The 21,877-nt window shown below is 42.2% G+C and overlaps 1 non-coding gene across 1 annotated transcript; it reads right to left on the minus strand.

Annotated features, from left to right (window-relative positions):
* Nucleotides 1-274: 274 nt before the first annotated feature.
* LOC123581825 lies at nucleotides 275-381 on the minus strand. Its single transcript, XR_006704037.1, has one exon. It is a non-coding gene; the product is annotated as a U6 spliceosomal RNA (small nuclear RNA).
* Nucleotides 382-21,877: the final 21,496 nt, after the last annotated feature.

Raw genomic sequence — 21,877 nt, forward strand, 5'->3', positions numbered from 1 at the left:
CATCGGTGACATCGTATGCTTCTTGTTGTATCACATCAGGATGCTACTGATGTCAGATTATATCACTGCCTTTTAATGGTCCTGTGCATCTGAGTCACCTGAAGAGCTTTTTTCTCTCTTTTTTTTTAATATATGAAATTTATTGTCAAATTGGTTTTCATACAACACCCAGTGCTCATCCCAAAAGGTGCCCTCCTCAATACCCATCACCCACCCTCCCCTCCCTCCCACCCCCCATCAACCCTCAGTTTGTTCTCAGTTTTTAAGAGTCTGTAAAAATATGGAACGCTTCACGAATTTGCGTGTCATCCTTGCGTAGGGGCCATGCTAATCTTCTCTGTATCGTTCCAATTTTAGTATATGTGCTGCTGAAGCGAGCACAGAGCTTTTTTCTCAATACAGATTCTTGGGCTTCACATCTGGAGTTTCAATTTCATTGGTCTGGGGTGCACTCAGCACATTTAAATTATTTACAAGTTTCTCATGGAGTCAGTTGGGGGGTGGCCGGGGTTGAAGCCCATGGGAGCACAGCCCTCCAGTCTCTCTCCTTTGTGAATTTGCACTCTCCATCCATATGTTGTAAAGCCTCTCTTCCAAACCAACAGACTCAGAGCAGTGCTACTGAGTCCCCCAAAGAACCTCCTCAACCAAATCACCTCCCACCTCCCACAGGATCCTGGGAGATGACTCACTCCAGCCTCTTTGCCTTGGGCCACAGACTCAGGGGCTAAGTTGGACCTTCTGCTGGGGTTTGGATGGTGGCAGTTCTGATTATGGGCATGGTGCTGGTGCTAAGGAGCCTAGAAGGAAGTCTTCCCGGGGAGGGGAGGTGCAACAGGCACAATCTATCCACTGAGGTGATGGGAAAGGAGCTAATGTGACCTGTGCCCCTGAACTTTCTTCCCATGGCTGGGAGTGACATTTCTGGAAAGATCAGACTGACTTTGAAAATAAGAATTTGAGGAGCGCCTTGGTGGTTCAGTTGGTTAAGCGTCAGACTTATGATTCGTGAGTTTGAGCCCTGCATTGGTGCAGAGCCTGCCTGGGGTTCTTTCTCTCTCTCTCTCTCTCTCTCTCTCTCTCTCTCTCTTTCTCTCAAAATAAATAAATTAATTTTAAAAAAAGAAAACAAGAATTTGAAGATATTCAACATTCCCTCTTCATATTGCAACAGATCAGCTAGTGACGATTCCCAACATTTGTGTTCTCTCTCTTTCTATCGGGCCCCCAGACATCCCCCACAGTGCATTTAAGGCATATATGAACTTCACTCTCTACTTCAGTGGCGAAGACAATGGAAGTGTAAGTGGGCTTTAGAGATGCGAAGGTCAGCATAGATGGAAAATGGAAAGAGGAGTCGGATCCGTGTGATCTTTTGAGCTGGTGACTAGGAGTCAGTGCAAGGCAGTTTAAAAAAGGTGATCAGGAGGTGTGGAGAGTCAATCAAAGCAGGAAGACTTGCAGGAACAGCCACGGAGGGAACCGTGTTCTCCTGGACCGTGAGAGGAGAGAGGCTGGCTCAGGAAGTGCTGAGTGGAATGGCTAGAGAGGAGCTGCCGAGGGGATGAAAGCAGAGGAAGGTTGAAATTAAATCCTGCAAGTTTGGGAGGGACTTGTCCTGGGACACTTTTATTCATGGGGTCTCCCACACGGAGCCAGGAGACTGTCTCCTCAGAAATCTTTCTTAGTTGCATCCCTTTTCAGACCTCCAAAACCAAACTGAAGGGGAAGAAGATGGTGAGGAAGCAATGTGCGAATGAGAACACGTGAGGTGAGAAAACCAACAGTGGTCATTTTGGGGCTGGGCTGAGTGTGGGCAGGCATCTGTGTGGTAGGAGACTATAGGGAGAAACTCTATGAGCATGTCTGTGTCGGGACATGTGTTCATCATGCGTGGGCAACAAGGAGTGGAGTTGTGAGGTTGTGCGAGTGGCTGATATTGCTGTGTTTCAAATTGTTTGAGGTCACGGTTCCAGACTTTTAAAATGGTTTTGTCAACTCCTCAGAAGAATTGAGTCCACATTTATTTATTTATTTATTCTTGAGAGAGAGAGAGAGAGAGAGAGAGAGAGAGAGAAAGAGAGAGAGCATTAGTGGGAGAGGGAAAGAGAGAATCCCAAGTAGGCTCTGCACTGTCAGCACAGAGTCTGATGCGGGGATCGAACCCATGAAACATGAGATCAAGACCTGAGTTGAAATCAAGAGTCAGGTGCTTAACCAACTGAGCCACCCAGGTGTCCCAAGTCCACATTTCGAGTTTTGGTGTCTTTTCAATCTGAGCCACCAAGCTTAAATAAGAAGGCTTAATCTAAAGTTGTGCAGAGTGAGTTCCATGGAGTGTTACTATATTTCAGAGTGGGAAAATGTTTGGAAAAGACTGGGGTTGACCAAGTCAAGGAAGTTCCTTTACTACGTATACGTCTTAGGGCCTTAGAGCTTTGTGAGTCTCCAGGCGAGACTGTGGTGTGCAGTGTTTCTCAAACCACTAGGTCGTGGATCCTTTTCCTTGGTACTTAGCATCTTGGGAAGCCAAACTTGTACGGACCACCCTTTCAGAAACAATGTTTAAGTTCTAAACATTTGTTAAGTCATAAAGAAAAAAAGACTTATTTTTAGTACGAAAAACTTTATTCATGCAATTGATTTTAAGCAACATTAAAAAAACTATATTCAAAGGTGTTGATTTTAAGTAAATTTAAAGACTCAATTTGATGTTTTTTAAATGATTCATCATGGTGGTGGTGAGACAGCATGAGATTTGCTCTTTCCACTTTTCATTCTTTTCATTGGGCAGTTATAGGCTTGATGTCTATTATTTTATATGTTAACTTGGACATTTAACATGCATATTTAACTTAAATTGACAAGTCAGAATCTTTGCTCTTCTCCCAAACCAACTCAGATGTAAGCATGCTTTAACTCTAACTATCCCCTACTGACTTATGTGTCATTGTTGTCCAAGATTTTAGTTCTGTCTTATGTCTGGAAGCCCCCAAATTAGACATGATGACTATTATTTTATACATCAGTGTTTGTATAGATCGTTTGCATGTTAACAATCTTGCTTGCTTTCTTCATTCCTTCTTGCAATTCAGACATTAGTTTTCTCACTGAGGATCTGTGTATAGGAAGCTCTGCTTTGCTTTGTCTATTGGTTCTTTATATCACTTTATATCTTTATATCACTTTATATCCACTTTATATCTTTATATCACTTTATTCTTGAAGAACAGTTTTGTTTGGCATTAAATCTAGGTGGATGGTAATTATCTCTAAAGTTCAAGTTCTTCATCTATTAGATATGGATATTAAATATCGTCCTTGGTGACTTCATCGGCAGGTTCTTAGGAGGACCATATGGCTTAACAACTAAAAGCTTTAAACAATAAACGTCAAATGTTTTGTTTCTCCTCTGCTTCATGAGAAAACCTTGGAAGTTGTGTAAGACGGCACCACTTTTTCAGCAAACAGGCTCTTTGCCAAAATATCCTAGCATATTGTTTCTCAATCTTGTTTTTGTTATGTCCCTATAAAGAGACTTTTTAGCTATATTTTCCTAATTCCTCTCCCCTTGTAAAATTTAATACAGATCTACCTCTTATGTACTATACATATATCGGTGATTTATTCACAAAAAGAGTAAAGATTATTTATCCCCCTACCCCGAGAATTAATTTTCCTCTTCAGGGCCATATCAACCTCGCTGAGAATGTGTGTCTAGTGGTATTAGAAAATTAGCATTTTCAAACCACAGCATTGCCTAAGCATTAAAGGATCCAGCTTTGGAACTGGGCAGTCCTGGGATGGAGTCCCTGCTCTGTCACTCGCTCTCTGTGTCACACTGGAAAGTTATTTCACCTCTCTAAGCCTGTTTTAGGCTGACATATGGTGATATGGTGACAGTAATTAAATGAGCAATTACTACAGTGCCTGGAACATAGTAACTGCTCAATAAATGTTAGTGATTCATAAACATTTCCAAGATAGTCTGTATTTCTTAACACTTTTCTTTTATTATTTTGTTGTAAGAACAACACATACATGCTTTAATATACTGGACATTAAAGAAAAAGAAGTTATCTAACCCTACCCTTTCTTCCTCTCTAGACCCAATCCTCAATGTTGTAAGGGAGACCCCAGAGGAATGAAAAACCTGCTAAGGTGCCTGGCTTGCTGGCCTAGTGAGAGGGAGCTGTCTCTGAGGGGCCTTATGGGAGCCCTGGGGCTGGGGAAGCAGACAGAGGTCCTTCAAGGACAGTTCTCAGGGCAGCTACGCAAAGGCCATCACAGGGTCTAGCTACCTTGGAACACGGTGGGGGAAATTCCCCAGAGGTCTGAGAACAGTAGCCTGAAGTCCTTTCTTTATCTTCCTCTAGGACAGTGATTGGCAAAATGTGGTCTCTGGACCAGCAGCATCAGCACCACTTGAGAATTTATTAAAACTGCAATTTATTTGGGCCTCACTCCAGATCTTCTGAATCAGAAACTCTGGGGCTGGAGCCCAGTGAATTGTATTTTTACGAGCTCTCCAGATGATTCTGAGGTACTTTTGCACTTGAAAACCACTGTTCACGGACAAGTATTCCCTCTCATGATGTCCTGTGGCGGGCAGGATGGCAAAAGTTTTGCTAAGAGAGGGGCCAGCTGAATCCTCTCCTAAGGAGAAGCAGGGGTTGGAAATTTAGAAGGTTTTGGACCAGAAGTCAACTGTGAATGCCTGAACATTTCTTAGAGACCTTTAATGTAGCTGGATTCTGCTCCAAAGAAACTGTTACTTAGAGGTCAGTTTGAAGCCTCAACTGAACCCAACCACCAACAAAAACATATAGGAGTTTGCCTGTGTGCTGAGGGACTTCCTCCCCAGAGCATTATGTTTTCTGAAGGTCAAGGTCATGCCAACGTGTGGCTTAGTTAGAGAGTACATTGTATGTTTTGGCCCGAAACGTCTCATGAGTCCAAGGTTAATTTTGTGCTGGTCAACCTGATCCAGTCCGAAGAATGTTCTGGTAATTTACAAATGTATCATTCTAAAGTGAAGGTAGTTGAGCCGATGATAGACTTTAATTCCTCTGATTGGTTCTTTTTCTTTTTAAATTTTTAATGTGCTTTTATTTTTTGAGAGAGAGAGGGAGAGAGCGAGCAAGCGGAGAGAGGGAGACACATAATCCGAAGCAGGCTTCAGGCTCTGAGCTATCAGCACAGAGCCCGATATGGGGCTCCAACTGAGAAACTGTGAGATCATGACCTGAGCCAAAGTCAGACGCTCAACTGACTAAGCCACCCAGGTGCCCCATCCTCTGCTTGGTTCTTTTTTTTTTTTTTTTTCAACATTTTATTTATTTTTGGGACAGAGAGAGACAGAGCATGAACGGGGGAGGGGCAGAGAGAGAGGGAGACACAGAATCGGAAACAGGCTCCAGGCTCCGAGTCATCAGCCCAGAGCCCGACGCGGGGCTCGAACTCACGGACCGCGAGATCGTGACCTGGCTGAAGTCGGACGCTTAACCGACTGCGCCACCCAGGCGCCCCAGCTTGGTTCTTAAAAGAAAAAGAAAACAGTGGAATTTAAGCAGCTTTCCTTCCACTGATTTCTAAACCTTGGGGAGAAGAGACTGGTTAGTTAAGGATTAGGCCAGGTTACATATAACAGGAAACCGAAAATAGCAGTGACTTACACATGTGAATAAAATAAGAGTTTTATTTTTTCACAGCAAAGAAGTCTGCAGTTAGGCAGTTCATGGACAATGGTTACCAAGATTCAGGCTCCTTTTATATTTCCGTCGCATTGTCCTAGCTTGTAACTGCCATCCTCAGTGAAGGTCACCTCATTTCCAGAAAGCAGGGCTGAAGAAGGGGATAAGGGAAGAGAAGGAAGAGGGAGACAGGAAGGAAAAAGGCTGGGGCTGCTTTCACCATGCCTCCCTGGGAAGCCTGGTACAGAACTGTTTTTTGGCCAGAAAACTGGCCGCAAAGGAGTCTGGGAAATGTAGTCCCATCCTGAAAGGCAATGATCCCAGCTGAAAATCAGGGTTCTGTTACCAAGGAAGAAAGAGGGCTGGATAGTGGGGGTAAGCAGATAATAACCCGTGTCCTATGTGAGACCGATTCTGGGGATGTACAGCATCTTCAAGGGACTGGGGAAAGAGCACTTTGTAAGGGCTGAGATGTGGTGACAGCCTCAAGCAAAAGCGTCGAGATGATGTCCTGAGACACAACCTTGTTTCTCTGCTTTTCCCAGCAGATATAGGGAGGTCTCATGCTGAGCCTTGCTCCAGGAGCAGCTCCATCCATCCCAAGGAGGAGAATTCAGGGCTTTCTCCTGGTTCCCTGCTTCCTCTCCTCATTCTCTGATAGCTGTGCCCATAATGTGTTCCCCCTTCCTCCATTTATGTCTCCTGGATTCTCACTCCAGTTCCTCCATTTTCATTTGGAAAATGGAGAAACTGAGGCTCAGGAGAGGTAAGCAACTTTCTGGTTGCAGAGCTACATTTTGGAATCGGATGTCTGAGGGTCCTCTATGTCATGATGGGTGCCCATGACCTCCTTGCACTCCTTGTATCTCCTAGCTGAGACTGAGAGGGATGGGCTGGGAACTCTGCTAGGGTTTCTTGGGTGTTTTAATGAAATAGGGGTGCATTTGACAACAGGGAAGTGTGCCTATTTGTGGAGGGGAGAGGTTACAGTTAAATAAGTTCTTAGGGGGCAGAGTGTGTGAGGGACCTGGATGGGGTAGATACAAGGACAGAGGTGCTGAGAAACTCCCAGTTTTGGGGAGATGCTGTCTGAGAGAGGCCCTCTGACTCCAATAGCACTGAAGGGTAAAGTCATCAGCAGCCCCTTCCAGCCCTATGTGGACATTCTCCCAGCCCTTTGCTCACAGCGGTAGGGGACCCTCCACAGCTTGCTGGAGCCTTGGGCTTGTGGTTTGGAGAAACTTGGAGCCAAGTGGAAACTCTTGACCATCGGGACTTCATTTCCCGGTGACTTGATAGGCCTGAGACTGCTCAGAGTCTGAGTAATCAAAGCTGTGGGCCCTGAGGGAGACTCAACAGAATTTGGCTTTAAACATTTGAATGTATAACAATAGGGGAATGGTTAAATAAGTTCAGGTATGAAAGACTGTGCCGTAATTAAAAAGTAATAGGGAATAGGCATAAAAAGCTCTCTGAGATGTATTGTTAAGTGAAGGAAGCAGCTTGTAGAACAAATTTAAAAATACAATAAAATAAAAATAAAAAATAAAAATAAAAATAAAAAAATAAAAAAATAAAAATAGAATACAATAAAAATAAAAATACCAACTGTCTTCCAAATGCACATGTATGAAACTGTACCAAAAAGATGTTTTAGGATTCCAGCAAAACAGTAGCTTCTCTGAGCCTCACTTGGTTGCTGTGAATCTTTTTTTTTTTTTTTTTAATTAAAAAAAAAAATTTTTTTTTTAGCCTTTATTTATTTCTTTGGCACAGGCAACGGACGGGAGAGAGTCACACAGAGCGGCAGGCACAGAATCCGAAACAGGCTCCGAGCTACGGGCATGGAGCCTGACGTGGGGCTTGAACTCACAGACCGCGAGATTCGACCTGAGATACAGTCAGACGTGCAACCAACTGAGCCACCCAGGCGCCCCATGCTGTGAATCTTAAATGAGAGAATATATGAATATGCTTTGCAAAAGTTAAAAGTGGAAGACAAGTGTAAGGTAGAGGCTATGAAACTATCCTGTGCCATTACATTCTTGTCCTTGCTCTCAAGGTGAAACTGGGATAAGAAAGGAAGGAAAAAATGGAGAGCTGATTGTAGGACAGACACTGTTCTAAGCACTTCTCATGCATTACTTGCATATGCCACAACCCTGTGAAGTAGGTATTATCATCATCATCTCCATTTCACAGTTGAGGAACTAAAGCACTTTCAAGGTAATTGCTATGGTCATTCAGCTGGCAAGCTGCAGTTAGAACTTGAACCCAGAGTGCTGCTCTCAATTGCAGGAACACGTTGCAGCACCCTGGACACATTCATAGTCTTACGTATGAATAAAGCCTTTCATCTGAAAATGAGTATGTGAAACCGATTCTAAACACTGTACACTTCTGCCAGGCACAGGAATAACAGTGGGTTAACATATTTTGGAGAGCTTGCTGTGTCCAAGACACTCTTCTGACTGCTTTACAAGCATTGATTTAATGCACACCTTTTGCGCAGGGGTTAGCCATTATCCCCTCTTTGCAGTTGAGAAAAGTGCTGTGCGGAGTTTACATGCAATGTCAAAGTCGCATGCCCAATGCAAAGATATTTAAGATGTGGTCTCCGCCCTCAGTTAAGCATGTAACAGAGTAATAAATAAAATAATGCAGTAACTGCTGCAGTGTCATATTTACAAAGTTTCCAAGGTGCTCAGAGAAGACCTGCAAGGGAAGGGGCTGGTTGACATTTTGTGTGGGGTCCTGTGAAGCGGCGGTGCGCGCGATTAAGTCAGGGGGCATTGCACGTGCAAGGCCTGGGATGAAGGAGTGCGGCCCCAACCTGAGCTTGCGGGTCACAACAAAGCCCCATGCCAACCGCAGCGCCAGCCAAAGAGAGGTGGCGGCCGCTGTCTGAGGTGCAAGCCCTCTGCAGACCCCGCACCTCCACAACCCTTACATCCTCGAGGGGCGGGGCCCGCGCTCGGCTCCCGCCGGGAGGAGCCCAGTCTCGCCGTGCGTGACCAGCAAGGGGCAAACTGCGCTCCTGATAGGCTGAGATGGTAAGGGACCGCCCCTGAAGGCTGAGCGAGGATTGGTGGAAGCGATAGACGCGTAAAGGGACTATCGGGATTGGTTGCCGCCTTCACCGCCGTAGGAGGGCCGGGCGGAGACGCCTCACCCAGAGAATTTTTCAGGTAAAAAATAAGCCCTGTCTTCCCGCTACAGACTCTTGTGGGGACTTTCCGTCATAGGTGCATCACTTTACATCTTTTTTGTAAAAAACCAAGTATCCAATAAGAGAATTATCTAGTCATCCTCTACGGCTGTTCCCGCGGGGAGCGCGGCGCCGTCAGCGAAGTTTTTGATTGGCTGCTGTGGATGGGGCGGGCTAGAGGGGAGCTCGCGCCGCCCGGGGAGGGAGCCCGGCTCCCCGCTGTTTCTCCAGCCTTGGGCGGGCGGCGCCCCCTGGTGGTTTGCAGGAGTGACTAACGCCTGGCGCTGTTGTCCCGCGCAGTCGGCGCTTGGTGTACTTGGCTTCCGGGACCGAAAGCCTTTTGACGGCCCTTGGTCGATTCCAGCTTTTCCATTAACTCCGTCTCCTTTATTTCCTGGCTGAGCCCTATCTGTACAATGGGGATAATAATGTCTACCTCAGAGGGTCCCTATGAAGTTTCAATTAATTAATATGCTTAAGGTTCTCACAGTGTCAGGCACATGACAGGTGCATAATAAATGATAACTGGTGGAGATCTGTAAACTGGTTAAGAATGCATGACCAGCCATTGATTCCCAGGTTTCTTAGCCTCTTCCTGTTTCCTCGCCTGTATGTGAGACTAACAATAGCACCTACTTCGTGGAATTGGGGATTAATTGAAATACTATTGGTAAAACATACCCAATACATAGCAATCGGTAAATGGTGGCTCCTATCACTGTTAACTGGTACGATTACTATTTCCATTCTTCTTCCTCCAGGCAAAAGGCCACTTCAGCCCAAGTGGGCGCCTCCAAAAGAGGAATAGTAGTTTACTTTGCCTGGAATTACAGTCTGTAAATCAATGACCATTCACTTGTGTGAAGACCAGTCTTGGAAAATCTCTGTATCACGGTCCTGCCCGCCATTTCCATTATTCTTTTATGGACTGTCTTCTTAAGCCCCAGTGGGTGCCTGAGAAGAGCATAACATAATCATTAACATTTTGATGCACAGTTTATCAGAGTACCTTTTTTTTTTTTTTTTTGGAAAATTTACTTATTTTGAGAAAGAGAGAGGAAGAGTGCGTGTGCGTGCAGGGGAGGGGCAGAGAGAGAGGGAGAGAGAATCCTAAGCAGAGGATGTCAGCGTAGAGCCTGATGCAGGGCTCGATGCAGATCTGGAACTCATGAACTGTGAGATCATGACCTGAGTCGAAGTTGGACCCTTAACTGATTGAGCCACCCAGGTGCCCCTATCAGAGTATCTTTTATATTTGAGTGTAGTGTTTCAGTATTGCGAGGACAGGGCACACAGAATGATATGTTGTGATAGGGTAAGATAAGGTGTCTGGGATTTGAAAGTGAAGGACCTAAGTATACATATACTCTGAAGTGAGTCTGGGGTGGGACCAGTCATGGTGAAGCATGTGGGGGTGGTTGGGTGCCAGGCAGCTGGGAATCCTTGTGAGGCATGGGAAGAGTCTGGACTAAAACTCAGATTGGAATTCTGGATATATGACTTTGGACCAGTCACTTGTATTTTCTGAGAATTAGTTTCCTTGTTAGTAAAATGGAAATGGAATAAGATTCTCTTATATGGTGTCTGGCTCATAAAGGGCACTCTATAAATACTAGTTATTGTTACTATTATTGTTTTTAGTTCCTCCCTTAAAATATGTTGAGCACTGGGGAGGGAGCAAATGCAGTCTTTTAAGTTTTTATACTCCAAGAGTTGTGGGTGCTTGAGATCACCAAATAAGCAGTTGGGAGTTTGGTGAGGGTAGTCCACATTTCCTTTCTTTTCCACTTTATACTTGTTATTTCCTCTTCTGTCCCTGGTCTATCCATTAGGGGAAGTCACACAAGTGACCTAGTTTAATGAGGTCTTTATAATTCCTTGGATTCTTCCCTACCCTGATATAAATCTGCTCACCTCCGATCATTTGCCCCACATTCTTCCTTCCTTTTTGGCCTATGAGATGGGATTCTAGCTACAGCTTAGGCCCTGTGCACAGTGATCTCCATGTACCTTGGCAGCCCCAGGATTTTGGCATTCTTCTCAGGGTGACTGACTTAGTAATGGAAAGCCCAAGGGTTGAGGTGGTACTGATTAAGCAGTATAGTGGGGATGGGGAGGGTAGTTGACATCCTCTCCAGTCATTCAACAGCTATTTTTTTTTGCATGATTACTATATTCTGCCCACTCTTGGGGTTATATGTGTTCCATTCTCAAGATGTATATAGAGCTGTTTCTCATTAAAAAAAAATAGACACATGAGGCACCTGGGTGACTCATTTGGTTGAGTGTCCTACTCTTGATTTTGGCTCAGTTCATGATCCCAGGGTTTGGGATTGAACCCCGTGTCGATTCTCTCTCTTAAGATTCTCTCTCTCTCCCTCTGACCCTCTACTACCTTGCTTGTTCTCTATCTCTCTAAAAAGAAAAAAAGAAATAGAGACAGAATTTTTAGTGAGAAAATCTGGGGCTTTCATGTTGGACAGACTTACATTTGAATCTAGTCCTTTACCATGGTCTTAGACAAGTTGCTTATTTTGTTTTCTTATCTATAAAATGGCAATAAATGGAATACTTATCAGCAGTAAAAAAGAATGAATTACTGATAAATGCAACAATGTGGATGAATTTTAAAATAATCATGCTGAATGTAATATGGCAGAAAAAAAAGAGTACATACTGCATGATTTCATTTATATAAAATTCTAGAAAATACACACTAGTCTATAGCATCAGTAAGCAGACCAGTGGTTATTTGGGAATAAGCAACTGGAGAAGGTTAGAAGGGAGGACACAAGGAAACTTTTGGGAGTGATGGTTTCACAAGTGTATTCATATATCAAAACCTATTAAGTTGCACACTTTAAATACGTGCAGATAATTGTATGTCAGTGCCACAATAAACCTGTTAAAACAGGGATAATAAAACCTTTTTCTTAAATAGTTGTAATTTTTGTAATGAAGAAAAACATGTTAAAGTGACCAGAACAGTAACAGCAAGCAATAAAGGGCATTTCTATTCTCCCCCACTTGCATATATTTTAAAAAATAGTAGCAAAGCATTAGCTTTATTTTCATACATTTATATGACAAGGCATGTAAGTGGGTACGGACACTTTACATGGGTAACACAGGGTACAATTTTTCCTGCTTTCTTTGGGATCATAGGTACACATATTATAAGATTTAAATGAGACAATCATGTGAGGAACTTTCAGTAGTGCTAGGCATGTAGTGAACACAATATTTTTGTTGTTTTGATAACTACAGATCTTCCTTGACTTATGATGGGAAGACATGCTGATAAAACCGTCATAAGTTGAAAATATCATAGGTCAAGCACATATTTAATTTATCTGACCTACTTAAAGTCATAATTTAGCCTGCCCTACCTCATATGTGTTCAGAACACATACAGTTGCCTGAAGTTGGACAAAATCATCTAACACAAAGCCATTGTATAATAAAGTATTGAGTATCTTATTTAATTTATTGAATACTCTACTAAAAGTGAAAAACACAATAGTTGTAAGTGTATCGGTTGTTTGCCTCATGATTGTATGGGTGACTGGAAGCTGAAGCTTGCTGACGTTGCCCAGCATCTTTGAGAACCATACAGCCTATCACTAGGCAAAGAAAAGATAAAAATTCAGAATTTGAAGTGAGGTTTCTACCAGATGCAGATTGCTCTTGCACCATTGTAAAGTCAAAAAATTGTAAGTTGACCTATCGTAAGTTGGGGACTGTCTGTATTATCATTATTTATTTATTTATTTATTTATTTATTTATTTATTTATTTAATATTTATTTGAGAGAGAGAGAGAGAGAGAGAGCAAGCAGTGGAGGGGCAGAGAGAGAAGGAGACACAGAATCTGAAGCAGGCTCCAGGCTCTGAGCTGTCAGCACAGAGCTTGACGTGAGGCTCAGACTCATGAACTACAAGATCATGACCTGAGCCAAAGTCAGACGCTCAACTGACTGAATCACCCAGGTTCCCCTGCATTATCATTATCATAGATTTGACAGATGGCATCAAGTGACTGATCAGTGAATATTGGTTGTAATTAAGAATTATTTTTATTACTATATTGTATGGGCAGGAAAGACTTGCTAAAATGCCAACGAAGTTGATTTTCAAAAGGCTTTGCCTTTCTTGAGATTTCTTGATGGGGTTGAATTTTGGTCTCTGGCAACAAATTGTGACAGAAACTATCTGGAAGAAATTTGGTTAATGTACTTTTCAGGAATAAAATAACTCATCGTAACTGCTAATACAGATAATATTAAAGGTGTATTTATAGTGGTCAGTGAAGTCAGATCAAAATAAACAGTCTCCAGTCCTAACAAAGTGGTACTAGTGTTTGGGAGACATTTGTTACAGACGTAAGAACTCCTGAGAAACTTGTCAAAATGTAGATTTGTGATGCTTACCTATAAAGATTCTGACTTGGTGGTTCTGGGATGGGCTAGGAATCTGTGTTTTAATACTCATACCCAGTTGATTTTTGATACAGGTAGTCTGTAGACCATACTTTTGAGAAGTTCTCATCTAAGACATTAGGTACCTTGGACAGCTCCTGGTACCAAGATTTTCAGGACACAGGATAGCTCCCAGCATCTCTAGCCTCTTAACTGTGGGAAACCGTCAAAGGGTCTTGCCCATTTCCCTAGAGAATAAAAAAAAAAAAACAACAACAAACCCCAACATCTGTTAAGACCACACTTTGGGAAACTCAAATTTCTGGTTTCTGATGACAAAGGAGAAGGTATACGCTGTAAGAGAAAATAAGTCCAGAATATTTGGAAACTCTGGGGCAGTGGGGGAACAGGTAGTCTTCAGAGGATTTGAGACCCTCTTGAACTTGTGTGCAAAGTTGTGAGGTAGATTATATACTTATATTTTGGTGGATGGGGAGGTTAGCTTTTTCTCTATTTGAGGATGGAAATTTTCTGGATCAATTAATTTGTATACTTTTCTGTACAATTTACATATGTTGATAGACCTTTTAAGATTTGTGTGGGAGACTAGAGAGTTTTATTTAAATTTCTCCTTGGTATTTAAGTACCTAATAACTATCAGCATCACTTCAACTAGGACAACATCAATAAAAACAAGCAAACAAGCAGAGTTGAATACTCTGACATCTTAAGCTGTAACTTGAAGAAATCTCAAGTGTTGTGATGTAGGTTCCTTAAAGTTGGTACAGAATTGGATATATCTCATGTTGGCTAATCTGGAAACCGTCTTATCATAAGTCACCATTAATGTGGGAAATGAGCTTATTAGGGTGATTAAGGCATTTTCTTTCATATATCATTTCATCTTTAAATGTTATCTTTGATAGTCTAACCAAAGAGAAGTCAGTGGTTATGGAGTGTTGGGTTAGCTAATATTTGCAGCAGGTCAAACTATTCCTATAGACAAAGTGATGGCTATTAACAATATTTTATTTAAAATACAGTCCCAAAGGCAAACCAATTAATAGTAAGCAAACCATCCTATAATCATTATATGTAGTCTGTCTGATGATAATCTGTAGCTTGACATTCTCATATACATAATATATGTAAAAAGAAAGTCATTCTCACAGGCCTAGTGGATTTGAATTATCTGTCTTGAAAGGTGTTGTTTTTGACTATGGAGAAGACTTTCTTGAGTCAGTACAAACAAGAGGAGCTACGCCAGTGGTAGAGAGGAGGGATCAGAGCTATTAATATGTTCATCCTCCCCAAGAGGCTAAGGGCATGCATTTGGGAGGCAGTTTGTATCCATGACCCTGACATTTTTCTTTCTGTGAGGAATGGTGAGATAGAAATTATTGACTCAAGGTGCTAAGCAACTTGGCAAACCTTTTGAACTATCTGTGCTAACTTCAGAGTATAGATGACCCAGGTAGTTTCTTTTCTTGGCTTCTGTGATGCCAGCTTCTCCTATTTGACTTCCCACCTCCAATTTCACTGGATGTTCCCTGTCAGTCTCTTGACTTGCTCCATTTTTGCTTGACCTCCAGACTCTTTCCAGGGTTCTCTTCTCTAGCTACACTCTCTCCCTCGTGGATTTCATTTAGTCCTGTAATGTTAATACCATCTATATGCAGATGACTCCTGAATGTAAGACTCCAGTCTTGACTTGTCCTTGTGCTGCAGGCTCATAAATCAAACTGCCTACCTGATGTCAAACTGCCTCCCTGACTTGAATGTCTAATAGGCATCTTCTTTGTAACGGACCCCAAACAGAGCTCTGTTCTCTACTGTCCCCTCTCCCCAAACTGTTCTTCTCCCAGTCTCTCCTCAATGGCATCACCTTTTCCCAGTTTCTTAATATAAAAGCTTGGGAATATTCTATTCTTTTCATTGGGTGTCACATCCAGCTAATCATTTCCATCTCTGAAATATATCTCCAATATATTCACTTCTTTCCATTTCTACAACCATCACTTTTGGTTAAACAATCAAATGCTCTCATCTGGACTATTTTAATGGTCTCTTAAGTCTTCTCTCAGCTTCCATTTTTGTCCTGCTCTAATCCTTTCTCCAAATAGCAGCCAAAATAATTATAATAATTATAATTATAATTATAAGCCAAAATAAATATAATCTCCCTTCTTAACCCTTACCAATGGTTTCTTGTGGAATTTAGTGTAAAATTCAGTCTACTTTCTATGTATATATGTATGTGATCTCTATACTCAGTATGGGGCTCAAAGTCATGACTTTGACGTCAGTAGTCCCATGTTCTTCTGAATGAGCCAGCCAGGCATCCCCAGATTATCTTTTTATGACTTTTAAACCCTAAATGATATGGTCATGCTCATTTCTCTGACTCACCTCCTGCTCTCTTGCTTTCTGTGTTCTCAACACATTGGCCTTCCTTGAGTTCCATAAACACACTGAGTTTATCCCCAGAGCTTTTGCACTTTCCCTTCTGCCTGGAACTTTCATATTGAAGAACTTCATGTGGCCAGCTTCTTCTCAATATTTAGGTTTCAGCTCAAAGATTATTTTCATAGAGATAATTTATTCCTGACAGAGAAATCATTCATTTATTTCTCTGTTAGTCTCTATTTCCTGTGTCACCTTGCTTTGTTTTCTTTGTATTTATCACTTACTGGGTACAAATTTTATATGTCACATATTCAAACAAACAAAAGAACTGGAAGTTTTGGGGCACCTGCGTGGCTTAGTCGGTTGAGCGTCCAACTTTGGCTCAGGTCATGATCTCATGGTTTGTGAGTTTAAGCCCCACATTGGGCTCATTGCTGCCAGTGCAGAGCCCTGTTTGGATCCTCTTCCCCCTTTGTACCCCCTCCCCCACTTGCACATTCTCTCTCTCTTTCAAAAATAAATAAACATTAAAAAAAAAGAAATGGAGGGGTGCCTGAGTGGCTCAGTTGGTGAAGTGTCTGACTTCGATGCAGGTCATGATCTTGCGGTTCATGAGTTCGAGCCCCATGCTGGTCTTTGGGCTGACAGCTCAGAGCCTGGAGCCTGCTTTCATTCTGTGACTCCCTCTCTCTCTGCCCCTCCCCAACTCACGCTCTGTCTCTCTGTCTCTTTCTGCCTCTCTCAAATAAATAAACATTAAAAAAAAAGAAATGGAAATTTCCTTGTTTTTAATAATAATCACAGTAAGCTAAACCACTGTCACAAACAGCCTCAGATTTCATTGGCTTGGCACAATAAAGTTGGTCTCTTATACATGTCAGAGTGGGATAGGAGATTACAGGAATAAGGGCTAGAGAAGGAGGGTCTGACCTATTTCGACTCCTTGTCCACTCTGATCTCTTTTGGGTGGTTGAAGACTTTTGCCTCTGCTGCCGTCGGTCACCTCATGCTGTCCTCCCTTCTATTTGGGTCTTTGCCAGTCATCCAGCATCCTTTTTGTCTAAGGCAAGTTGCCTCACCTGTTCCACCGGTATTGTCTCAGACAACTCTATGCCCTAATCGGGATTAGGGGAAGCTTTTTGACACTCTCCTCTACCATTCTGTGCTGATGGATACTCGGTAGGGTGTTGTAGGACAGCTATGCTGGGTTTTCCTTCTGCTGGAACATGCCAGCCTCCATTCTGCTCTGCTGGGAACACTCCCTGCCATGTGGGACATAATGTGAGGTTGTAAGAAATTCTCTGCTGTCAGATTCCTGAACCTATTTGGGGGCTGTATCTTCACCCAACTCGAGTTTCTTTCCTGAGGTGGGCCAGGAGGAAGGGACTCTATTTAAGGAACCACCACCAATAATTTTCTCTCTTGCTTTTATCTCCCAGTTTTGAAGCTCTTTCCTTCAACTCAGAAAGATCTTTGATCTCCTCTTTATGTGGTGAGGAAACTGTCATCTCATCTATTCTCTTTTGCAAGCTGTGTTTATGGATAAACTCTGTGTCCTCTTCCGGGCTTTGTCTTCTTGACAAAACTTATTCAAAGCCAAGTTTTTTTTTTTTGTTTTTGTTTTTGAAATTTAACAAAACAAGGCAAAAATAAAGCAAAACATTTCCTCTCCAAACATCTCAATTTGCAATACTGTTGTTTCTTCTATGAATTAAAAAAAAAAAAAATCTGTGTATGCACTCAAAGGCACCAAGAGTTGTGCCAATGGAAAGGGACCCTTGCTTCTTAAAGGGTATAGGGAATGTGAGGGCGGAATGAGGTTGGCTGTGGAAATGGAAGCCTCAGTGAAGGTTTCAGAATGTTCCTCCTCCACCACATCTTGTGTATGACCTCTTTTCCTCCCAGAACATAATCTCCATGTGAGTAAAGATCTTGATGATCTTGTTTATTTATGAATTTCTGGGACTTAAAACAGTGCTTGTACAAAGTAAATGTTTGTTAATTAAACAACTTATAATGATTAATTCATTAATATTTGTTGAATGAACAGAATAAAGGCTTTGGCATTTTTCTGAACTTCTGTTGAAGCTACGACTTCTGTCTGCTCATATCTTCCTATTTCTATACCCCTTAAAATGATTTGAGTAACCATGGATTACCAACTGAATTGTGTTGACCTATGAGGAGCTCTTAGCAGATCCTCTCTTTAGACTCAGCCATATAAATAAAGACTGAATTCAGTTCCTTTTCTGAAGCAGTTACCAGGGGAGGCAGCTGAATGGCTAACACAGACCTTAAGAAGGTCCCTTCTAGTGGTAAGAACTGAAACAAAATGGGGTTTTGTTATCCAAAAGTTAATATGATTCAAAAAGATAGAACTAAGGTATTTCTATGTTTTATTATATAACATATTTTCTTCACGTTATTTTAACTTCTATTGCATTAAATGATTTGGGCACGACATTCGTCTTAGATTGAAATGATTTATTAATATGCTGTTTCATACTGTTTAAAGGAAGTAAATGCTTTATAAAATTTGGAAGAAGACAAAGAAAGGAAATCCACTTCTTTTCATGAGGGTCAAATTTTGAGGTGAAGATTTTGCTCCCTAGTCACAATCAGACCCCGATATGTGGCTCTACCCCTCTTTTCCAAGGCCATCTCCTCAAGTGCCATGTGTGTGCCCAGCCTTCCCAGGCCAGCCAGGCTCTTCTGTTTCAACCTGCTGTTCCCTCAGCCATTCTTCCACTTTGGGCTCAGCCTAAATTCCACATATTAATTAATACCTTACCTCTTCTTCCTCCCCATTGGGATTAACTTCCTTTTTCCCCGTAGCATGATTTTATACCTCTGTTCACCATGTATTTCGTTCTGCCTTGGGTTTGAGTGGATTGATGGCATGTGGATCTCTTTTACTAGCCTTCCAGCCTCTGGAGAGGCTTCACTCGCTATGCCTACCACAGTGCTTTACACTCCACAAATGCTCACTTATTAATGCTGTCATTCAGCACTTAGGTGTTCCAAGAACTGGTCTAGGCCCTTAATATAGCTACCTAGGCAAAGCTTTCTGCTTGTGACTAAACAAAAGACTGTATTACATTATTATTTCAATTATATAGACTTGGGTTTTATTTCAGTGTTGCAAGATAGATGGTTTTTCTTCTTCTTCTTCTTTGTCTTTGTCTTCATCTTCTTCTTTTACTTTTGAAACTTAAATGCAGGACTTAAACAGATGATTATACTTTTGATTGTACATCATCCCCAGATTTATTCATACTTCTGCCCTTTTCTCATGATTCAGAAAGGGAGCTGAATCCTTTATATACCTGAACACATAGAGACATTTCTTCCAGTGTAGGAGGGGGTTGGGGTGAAAGTTCCACCTGTGTTCACCCTCTGCCATCTTGGTTTTAGTTTGAATTGCTTTATAAGGTAGGGAGTCCCTTTTGAAACATTAATTTATTAAATACGTATTTATTGAGCACCTTCTTTGCATAAAGCAGTGTGACCAGTTCTCCTTAGGTGTGCTTTTTTTCTCCTAGGGGGCACCATCTTCCCTAAGTGAACATCTCCAGTCTTGCATGTAGAGCTGGTAGTGACTAGAAGGATGAAGGCTCATGGTCATAGCTGATAGTGTTGAGGTGGAACTAGAATTCAGGACACTTGACTTCCAGTCCAAAATTTCTTTTCACCTTTCTAATGTTTCGTCATTTCATTGTGTACTTCTCACTCTACCAGTTATTTTCAAATGCGATGATACTTACAAACTGCAGCTTTCTGTGATTATTATTGCTACAGGTCAACCTGAACTGAATAGTAATATTTGAATAAAAGTCATTTTACATTAAAATTAAAATGATACCCTTCTTCTTATCTGTATTTCCTCTTGGCATAAACTAGCATAAACCATCCAGTTTTGAAGGGATTATTAATTTCCTGCCAAACTTATCCACACATTGACTGTGTTAGCTTATTAATTATGAAATTACTCATTGCTAAAAGGGACAATCTCTGAAATTTCTGTGGTTGAACCAATAGGAATTATTCATATAATAACATTTGAGAGTGGGTGCTTGTTTTTTAATGTTTATTTATCTTAGAGAGAGAGAGAGACAGAGAGACAGAGACAGAGCGTGAGTGGGAGAGGGGCAGACACAATCTGAAGCAGGCTCCAGGCTCTGAACTGTCAGCACAGAACCTGACATGGGGTTCGAATTCACAAACTGTGAGATCATAACCTGAGCTGAAGTTGGACGCTTAACTGATTGAGCCACCCAGTGGCTAATCTCAGTGATTAGGTGTTTAGTGGGAGGCCTTCCGTGTAGTGATTCAGAGACCCAGGCTTCTTCCATTTTGTGGCTCTCCCATTTCTAAGGGCTTCAGAATCCTTTGCTCCAGATGGTAGATGGTAGATAGAAAAGAGAGAAGACAAAAAGTGTGTAGAAGATTTTTATAGGCTAGACTTGAACTGGAGTACATCATGGCCTACAATCCACTGTCCAAGAGGCTATCGTGTGGCCACAACTAGAGACAAAGGGAAGCTAGCTAGAGAATATGGTCTTTGCCTGAGTGGCTGCTTCCTAGCAACAGATGTAGCACCGTGGACTGGAGCAGGAATGTTCAATCTCTGTCGCTGTTCGGGCTAAATGGTGAAGCCAGTGAGGTCTGAATTCTCATGCCCCCAGCTTCTTGTTTCTTTTTCTTTTGCCCTGCTCCATGACCCACCCTTCACCTCCTCCCTCACCCTAGAGGTACCCAGTCATCTGTCCTTCATCAGAAACTGCTCTCAGGAAGGAAGCCATGGCTGTATTGAAGTCTCAGTGACAAACGAGGCTCAATCTAGGGCTGCTTGCATTTTAACAGAAGAAAACCTCATTTGATATAAATAAAAAAATATGAAGCTCTAATAAGAGAATTTGAAAGCATGCAAAGTATTTGGATGGAACAAGAAGCATGCAGTCCCTAAAATTAAACCACATGTTAGATCTGGCTCTGTCTTTCTACACAGCCCCAAACAACCACAGGGCTCTTAAGAATGGATTTCTTTATTGTTTCACATAATTTGGAAACTTTCCATAAAGACAGGCTTTTATGGGCTAAATTGTGTCCCCCTAAAATTCTTCTGTTGAGGCCCTAACCTCCAGTGCCTCAGAATGTGGCTATATTTAGAGATAGGGCCTTTAAAGAGGTGACTGAGTTAAAATGAGGCCATTCATGTTGGCCCTAATTCAATCAGACTGGTGGCCTCAAAAAAGAGGAGATTAGGACACACACGGCATGTGCACAGAGGCATGACCATGTGAGGACACAGCAAGAGGCCAGCCGCCTGCAAGCCAAGAAGGAGAGGCCTCAGAAGAAACCCAACTTGCCACCCCCTCCATCTTGGACTTCTGGCCTGCAGACCTGTGAGAAATTACATTTTGTTACTCAGACTGTTGTGCTTTGGTTATGGCAGTCTGAGCAGATGAATACACGTGTTCTCCCATTTTGTATATGGATCAGTATTTTTAGGTATGAGAGGGGGCTATGAGAACGGTTGGGAGCAAGGAGTCCTGACTGTCAAGGAATCACAGGTTAGTGGAAAAGGCTAATAACTGAGGGCGAATGGGTGCCCAGGGTGTACTCTGTGAGGTGTTCTCCTGAATAGTGAATCTGCACTGTCAGCTCACAGTGAGCACCCCTAAGTGGTGATTAGGTAAATTGGTGCTTGTCTCTATTTGTGTTTCTTTCCACCGGTTTATCTTTTTTTTTTTTTTTTTTAATTTTTTTTTAACGTTTATTTATTTTTGAGACAGAGAGAGACAGAGCGTGAACAGGGGAGGGGCAGAGAGAGAGGGAGACACAGAATCTGAAACAGGCTCCAGGCTCTGAGCCGTCAGCACAGAGCCCGACGCGGGGCTCGAACTCACGGACCACGAGATCATGACCTGAGCTGAAGTTGGACGCTTAACCGACCGAGCCACCCAGGCGCCCCTCCACTGGTTTATCTTAAGTTACACTGTGTGAATGGAAGATTCCTGCAAAAGGCTTTAACACGTGGAAGATAAAAATTCTAGCTAAATATTAATCAAAAGCTGATTTCCCTAAACTGTATCAAATACCTAGCTACCAATACATACCTAGATGGCTCAGTTTTAAGTTTTTATTTGAAAG

Source organism: Leopardus geoffroyi, chromosome A3 (genome assembly GCF_018350155.1).
Source record: "Leopardus geoffroyi isolate Oge1 chromosome A3, O.geoffroyi_Oge1_pat1.0, whole genome shotgun sequence".
Lineage (NCBI taxonomy): Eukaryota > Metazoa > Chordata > Mammalia > Carnivora > Felidae > Leopardus > Leopardus geoffroyi.